This window comes from Arabidopsis lyrata (genome assembly GCF_000004255.2).
Source record: "Arabidopsis lyrata subsp. lyrata unplaced genomic scaffold ARALYscaffold_6, whole genome shotgun sequence".
NCBI classification, from domain to species: Eukaryota; Viridiplantae; Streptophyta; class Magnoliopsida; order Brassicales; family Brassicaceae; genus Arabidopsis; species Arabidopsis lyrata.
In genome coordinates, this window is record NW_003302550.1 from 13,105,047 (window position 1) to 13,113,714 (window position 8,668).

Here is an 8,668-nt window from a genome sequence, read left to right on the forward strand (position 1 = left end):
CTTACAAAATGTATTGTATTATTGATAACATGGTATTTTTGCCCATATTTGTTATTGTTTTCTTGTGTTTTAGGAAGTGTTTGGTGTGATTTCAAGGCCAAAGAGGAGCTATTCAAGTATTTATGCAGTCAAGAAGGTTTTAGGAGTTTCTTAGCAAAATGGACCAAAAGACGAGCAAAACCCGTTTCAGGACAGATTCGAAGATCCAGAAGTTAGGCGTCCGTTGGAGGCCTTCCTGTAAAGAAAATTTGTAGATATTGGACTCTATGGAAAGCTGGAAGAGTCAAGATTACAATGGAGGAAGAATCAACTCAATCCCTTCTGCCAAACAGAAGTTACAGCCGATTGAAATCAGCCTATCAAAGACCGGTCGCAAGTGAAGCCCTTACTTGGACCGGTTACAGCACCACGTGACCGGGGTGAAGCCTCTTGTGTAGAACGGTCATAGAGCCTCGTGACCGGACCAAGCCTCCTCGTCCCTGCACTTAATGAAACTACGTAGTTTTGCCGAGAAAACTCTAAACCGACTTGTTACTTCCCGAGGCCTATAAATACAAGTTGTAAACCCTAAATTAGGGTGTGTCTTTGACCCCTATCACCAGCAGCCTCCTAGAGACGACCAGAGAGGCCTCCAAAGCTCCCTCACCGCCGTTCCTCTTCGATTGCCGCCGTTGAAGCCGCCGATCATCACCAACCTTTCCCTTCATCTCTATTCTCTATTCTCTACTTGTTTAAGGGAGAAGATTCATCTACTTTGTATTCCAGAGAAGATCTCTAAACCCTTTTCATATTCATACTCTTTTATGCAATCTCTTATTCATATGGTTTTGCTTTCTATGAGTATGTGTGAGTAGTTCTCTCGTTGGGCTTAAGGGTTTTCGAAAGGGGATTCATGGATTGTTATTTAGGGTGATTAGATCTAGGTTTTCTAGTTTATTGTTCTCCAATCTAGGTTTACTTTGATGCTTACTGCTTGATTGACCCTCTAGCTACTGCTATTAGGATAGATTTAAATTGCCTAAAGTAATTTAGATTAGCAAAGCGTTATAACCAACCGAAAGTTGAGTTATAAAGCTTTGTGAGCATATTGAATTTGGATTGTTTATGTATGTTTGTCATCTTGATTACTTGCGGAAATAGAGTAATTTAGGGTGTTTAGACATAGTTATTGGTGCTATGGGAGTAGACCAATCTCTTAATCGAAATTCTAGTTCTTGAACATAAATAACCGAAATTCCTAGTTTGATTTCCTAGCATGATTCGATCCATGATACCCTGAGACTTCCCTGCAGCCTGACATTCGTTTTATTGATTTATCTTAATCGTTTACACTGTTTTTATTTTTAGTTTAGTTTAGTTACAAAACCCGAAACCAAACTCCTCTTTTGAATTGTCTTAGACATATTCCTTCTTCATAAAACTCGTCCTGTAACTTATTAGTCTCTGTGGGATCGATCCCTTAAGTACTACAATTGATTTGTTGTGCACTTGCAGCTTTATCGTTGTGTTCTTTAGGATTAAAACCTGACACACATCATGTTTTTGGTGCCGTTGCCGGGGACTAATTAAGTTGCCTACGAGTTTAGGACTATGATATCTTCTAGGACTTTTTTTTTTCTTTGCTTTTTAATTTTCATTTCACTTTCTTTTCTAGTTTTACTTCTTTATTTTTCTTTTCAGGTACTCTTGAATAGGAACAAGAACTCATTGCACTAGGACAGATGGATCCTCTAGGTCGCACAATAGGAGAGTCTGACTCATTGGAAGCTCTCCTTGAAGATCGAAACCCCATCCGTCCTCCACCACCTCTCGGAGAGTTCGAGATCAGTCCGCAACTCATCACTCTGGCCGAACATCACCAGTTCCATGGATTGAATCAAGAGGATCCCCTAGATCATATTGAAAGATTTGAGGGAATCTGCAGTACAAAGAGGTCAAATGGAGTCTCCGAAAACTACTTGAAGTGCATGCTATTCTCATTCTCTTTGGCTGAGAAAGCTCATAAATGGATGAAGTCTCTTCCCCCGGGATCAATCACTACTTGGGAAGAATATAAGCGAACTTTCTTCGAACAATTCTACCCAAGGACCAGATTAGATCACATGAAGAGAAAAATATTGGAGTTTCAACAAAGGCCAAATGAACCATTCTATGAGGTCGTAAAACGTTTCGAAGAGTACAAGAGGGATTGCCCTCACCATAAACTCGATGAACTAAATTTGTTAAGTATTTTATATGCAGGACTTGGTGAGCAATTCAGGAGGACACTCGACCTTTCAAGTGAAGGAGATTTCACGACAAGAACCGCAGCCGGAGCTAGCAAACTCATTAGCAACATGGTGGTGAGCAGTAGAAACCGATACCAGAATAATATGATCCTGGTTAGAGATCACAGTCCCTTGATGCACTTCATGTGGTTGATTGCATGATGATGATGATCAACAGAAAACAGTTTGGGGATTGACTGTTTTTGAGTGGTGGTGATCGAGTATAGGATCAAGAGTGGTGATGTGATCGAGTAGATGGTGTGATAGAGTAGATGGTGTGATTGATTAGCTGGTGTGATCGAGTAGATGGTGTGACGAGTATGGGATGATTTGGTGGTCGAGTATGAGGTGAAACTGAACGGATTGAGTAGCTTGTAATCGAGTAAGTGATGAGATGGTGATGGTTTGATTGGGTGATCGAGAAGAATGGTTGTGATTGAGTAAAACGTATGAACTGGTGAAACTGAATGGGTTGAACGACTTGTGATCGAGTGAATGATGATGTGATCGAGTGGAATGATGATGTGATCGAGTGGAATGGTGAGGTGATGAATTTGAACGGATCGAATGATGAAAGCGAGATCGAGTATGATGAGAAGATGAGGGGTCGTGTAGAACTTCCAAAAGCTGCGAGATTCCTTTGAACTTCTAGGGCTTGATCATGCTTGGATATGACACACCAAGAGCATTCACAAGATGAATTCGAGATATTACACACTCAAACTCAAGATCAAACAAAATAAAAAAAGATGATTGATAAGAAATTGTTTGATAACGTTTACAAAGGAGAAGAAGCGAAATATAAAGAAGAAGAAGAGAGTTCTAGGAAGATGAAGAGTTATTCTCGGGAAAGAAACGACATTAAATACACACAGGACTGATTTCGAATTTGTCATGGGCTTCTCCTTTGGTAATGGGCTGCGAGACATCATGGGGCTCGAGTATGAGTGTGTGAGCTTGCCTCGTTAAAAACCTCTCTTGGAAAACCCATTGGGACAAAACCAAGAGGAGGGAAAAAGAGTGCAAGTCACACACCTCCAATGATGTCACTTAAACGGCTTGAATCACAACCAACGTGGTTGGACAAGCTTCCGGTTTAAGGCTGCCTTCAATGTGTTGTAGAAGTGTGTTGATAGCTTGATCTAACAACTTAGTCTTGGATCTTGTCATGGGTCCAGTAACAACTTTCAATGACATATCCTCTTCAGCTCCAAGTGCTTCATGCTCCTTAGCTTCCTCTGTGGTCGAGTATCCCCTTGGTGTAGCTCCATACTCGATCACATTGTCCTCCTGGTGATCGAGTGTGTGGTCAAGTACTTCTTCTGGTTCAAGCTGTTCCTTAGTTCCTTGACCCAAGCTTACCATGCTCACATCATCCTCTCTCAGTTGAGAAGGATTTGACCTCAAATCTATTTTACCTACAATAAAAAGAACAAGGCAGTAAGATTAAATCTTTTTCCAATATGGTACTTACCTTGGAGATCAGTTGGATAATCTGGGTTGTTGATAAGTTTGAACGCTTGAAAGGGTCTATCCATCATTGGCTTCAGCTTCAACTTGTATATTCCATCTGGTGGTGCTTCTTTGATCAGTATGAAGCTGTTTATGTCTTGATGTCTATCTTGGTCCAAATTAGGAGGTTTAAACCGATTGTCTTCGTCTCTCCTTTCAGTAATTTGATGTGGTTCAGGTGGCTTGAATCGTTTGTCTTCTTCTCTCCTTCTAGTACTTCCCATGTGCTTCAAGACTACTTTAACACCTGCATTGGGCTCTTTTGACAAAGACAAGTGATTCATATCTGTGTGATCAAGAATAAAAGGATGTTTGAAAACATAGAAACTTGGCTTAGGGATGCTCCTCTTCTTAAGTAATGCATCAGGTGGGTGCTCCTTGATTTGAATCGAACACATGAATCTATCTTTTTGATCAGACATCAACACTGCATTGCCTCTAGTGAAATCTCCAATTGCACTCATGGATCCTTCTTTATGTTCTTTACGGATGTATTGAGGCTGACGCCCATCAGGCGACTTTTCTTTGATTGTCAATGGATTTAGTGCACCTTTAGCTCTTCTCAAGTCTTCATGGCTATGGTGTAGGACATTGAATGTGCTTTTCCTTGATGTCAATTCTCCTAAATTTATGCTTCTCCATTGCTCCTGTTCTTTTCTGAGCACTCATGGGACAGAGCAAGTGCATTATACTTGAAGTAGAAAATTTAGGAACATGATTTTTCACAGTGGGATTGCAAAACTCAATGAATGGGTTCAATTCACATGAAATGTTTTTCAGCACATGTTTCATTTCAGAAAATGTTTTTACCAATGCATATTCAGTTTTACTTCTAAACAGCTCAAATGCATTGCTACACAAAGAAATCCTCAAAGAAGAGCTAAATTCATGAAACTCATCAAAAGGAAAACCGTTTGACCTAAAGAATTCTTCAGGTTTGAATGCTTCAAAAGTTGGAATCATATTGTCAAAAACAGATTTTGAAACACGAAACTCTTTTACCTTTTCTAAACCAAAACGTTTTTCATCTTGAGCAGAAACTAACACAAACAAATTAGTTTCCTTACAGTGCTTTAGTTTGCATCCATTTGCCTTAAGGATTGGTTCTGGAACGAAGTCGAGTGGCTGCTCCAAGTGACTAACTGAAGGAAAACTCTTTGGTGTTTCTTCTTTTGCTTCTTCTTGAATGACCTGTGAAACATAAACAACACTACTCGGATGCACCGGTTCTAATTGGATTAGTGTTTCACAAGCTTGATTATTTTCAAGCACAAAATCAGGTTTCTTAGAATCACACGTATCTTTCACAATTTCAGTAGGAAGAGGAAACTTAGCTTTTTCTGAAGGAGAAGGAAGAGCACACTTAGCTTTTTTGGGTTTGTTATAAGTGTTGAGAATCTTGAGAACTTCTTCTTTAAATTGTTCTTCTGCTATGGTGTTGCTCTTAGCGCTTTCCTTTTGTTCCTTGGGAGCTAAGCTCTTCTTATGATGATCAGATCTCTCTTTAGTAGTAAAACGTTGATGTGAGACTGGTTTCTTTTCTCTAACTGCTAACTCTTGGACTGTGGCATTTAGCTAGTGGAGTGCATGGTGCTAGTGGAGTGCATGGTTCTTGCGGAGCATACTTATTCCTTAGTAGTTTTTTAAGATCTCTCCATGAGGTGATAGGTGGCTCCTTGTAATACCAGCGATCATCAACTTCTTGTACCCACCAGTTGTAAGCGTCTCCAGTGAGTTGGCTAATTGCACATCCTAATCTCTTCTTGCTCAAGAAGTTGTGGTAATAAAACCATTCGTCCATGTTTTTCTCCCACTCTAGGTAGTCTCTTTTTCCTAAAAATTTATAGAGTGCATTAGCAGGTGGAGAATCACAATAAAGCACATGTTTGGATTTAGGAGTATGAGAGATTTTCTGCAGGCTGCTCCATGTGGATCTCAATGTGTTGTCTGGTGGCTTTGGTTTAAGCTCTTGTTCCTTTCTTTTCTTGTAAGCCTCAAATTTCTCGTCCATCATTTTTGTCATTGTGGCTGTGAGAGCTTCAAGCACTAGTTTGCTGCAGTTTTCTCCTTCCTTTGCGTTCACCATGTCCCTGCAATGACCAAAACAAAATAAACAAGTAAAGTGTTCCTTGTAGATCGAGTAACAAAGCAATCAGAATCTGAAAAGTCAAAATTCTACACAGCTTCTAAAGAACCCCAATCGAGCAAGCATAGAAGTCAAAGAGTTTTGTTCCTAATCGCTCGATCGAGTACATATTTAACTAGTTCAGAGCGTGATCTAAACGATTTAACAAGTTTCATTCAAATCGGATAAGTACTCAAGCCTAAAACGATGAAACAATTTCGCAACATAAATCAGAAGTCGAAAAGTCTAGATTGATACAACCTGACACGAAGTGGTTCTGATACCACTTAATATGATCCTGGTTAGAGATCACAGTCCCTTGATGCACTTCGTGTGGTTGATTGCATGATGATGATGATCAACAGAAAACAGTTTGCGGATTGACTGTTTTTGAGTGGTGGTCATCGAGTATATGATCAAGAGTGGTGATGTGATCGAGTAAATGGTGTGATAGAGTAGATGGTGTGATTGATTAGCTGGTGTGATCGAGTAGATGGTGTGACGAGTATGGGATGATTTGGTGGTCGAGTATGAGGTGAAACTGAACGGATTGAGTAGCTTGTAATCGAGTAAGTGATGAGATGGTGATGGTTTGATTGGGTGATCGAGTAGAATGGTTGTGATTGAGTATAACGTATGAACCGGTGAAACTGAATGGGTTGAACGACTTGTGATCGAGTGAATGATGATGTGATCGAGTGGAATGATGATGTGATCGAGTGGAATGGTAAGGTGATGAATTTGAACAGATCGAATGATGAAAGCGAGATCAAGTATGATGAGAAGATGAGGGGTCGAGTAGAACTTCCAAAGGCTGCGAGATTCCTTTGAACTTCTAGGGCTTGATCATGCTTGGATATGACACACCAAGAGCATTCACAAGATGAAATCGAGATATTACACACTCAAACTCAAGATCAAACGAAATCAGAAAAGATGATTGATAAGAAATTGTTTGATAACGTTTACAAAGGAGAAGAAGCGAAATATAAAGAAGAAGAAGAGAGTTCTAAGAAGATGAAGAGTTATTCTCGGGAAAGAAACGACATTAAACACACACAAGACTGATTTCGAAATTTTCATGGGCTTCTCCTTTGGTAATGGGCTGCGAGACATCATGGGGCTCGAGTATGAGTGTGTGAGCTTGCCTCGTTAAAAAACTCTCTTGGAAAACCCATTGGGACAAAACCAAGAGGAGGGAAAAAGAGTGCAAGTCACACACCTCCAATGATGTCACTTAAACGGCTTGAATCACAACCAACGTGGTTGGACAAGCTTCCGGTTTAAGGCTGCCTTCAATGTGTTGTAGAAGTGTGTTGATAGCTTGATTCAACAACTTAGTCTTGGATCTTGTCATGGGTCCAGTAGAACTTGCAATGACATATCCTCTTCAGCTTCAAGTGCTTCATGCTCCTTAGCTTCCTCTGTGGTCGAGTATCCCCTTGGTGCAGCTCCATACTCGATCACATTGTCCTCCTGGTGATCGAGTGTGTGGTCAAGTACTTCTTCTGGTTCAAGCTGTTCCTTAGTTCCTCGGCCCAAGCTTACCATGCTCACATCACAGAAGTATGAGGAAGGTATCAAAGATGTCAATGCCAATTTGGAGTCAAAGCATACCCTTGAGCAGAAAGCAATGATGGTTGAATCTCCTAAGGGCCGACAAAGAGGAGTGTACCGACGTGATGACGTGGGAGATTATGATACTAATGACCACCGGAAGTGCAATACTAACGGTTCTCATGAGTATAAGAGGGAAATCTACTACATTGACGGTCTAAGGAACACACAACAACATGAGAACCATGGTGATTTCTCAAGAAGGCTGCATCAATTTGAAGAAGCAGTGGAGCAGATCGTCTAAAACAACAAAAATCTTAGCTTTAAGATTGATGGCGTGTTTGACTATCTCGATAAATAGAATGAAACGGTGAAAGCAACCCTTACTGGCCTATCTACTCATGTCAGGATGGTGGAAGTGCAAGTTGCTCAAGTTGCAGAAGGTGCAAAGAGACAAGTTAATGTTCTCCAGAGTAAAGCCGAGGAAAATCCGAGAGCAACTTGCAACATCATAACAACTGAAAGAAAGGAGGAAGCTGCTCCTATCGCCACAAATCAACTTGTCAAAGACCCACCATCTTGGCCAGAAGATTACGATTCAATTAATAAACCGCCACACCAGAGAAAGCTTCAGAAGATAGACGATCCGGTGAAGTTTCTCTTCCCTTGCACTATTAAAGGTATGGATTTTCTTGACTCTCTTTCTGACACAGGAGCTACTGTGAATGTGATATCTACGACCATTGCAAACAAGCTTGAGCTCGTTGAGATTAAACCTTCAACAATCTCTCTTAAGTTTGGAGACGCTTTCAACACCACTCCACACAGTTTTGTGGAAAATCTCTTGGTGTTAGTGGGAGGCTGTCTTGTTCCGGTTGATTTTTACATTGTGGAGCTGAGAGATGGATCCCATATGCCATTGATTTTTGGGAGCTCATTCCTTGACACCGTGGGAGCGATCGTTGATTACCCTAAAAGGCGAATATCTTTCTCCAAAATCAAAAAGAAAGTCTTTCACCCCGCAACTCCCGCGGAAGACTCTCATCGTGCAACCAAATCCAATGGAGAAAAGCTTATTCCGGGTGATGGAGACAAGGAGAAGTCTCAAAAGGTTACAAAAGAAACTCTAACGATCACGGTGAAAGAAGCTGTCAAACCGGCATTGACCCCACAAGGATGTTCTAAGAATGTGGTTGAACATGTCCTA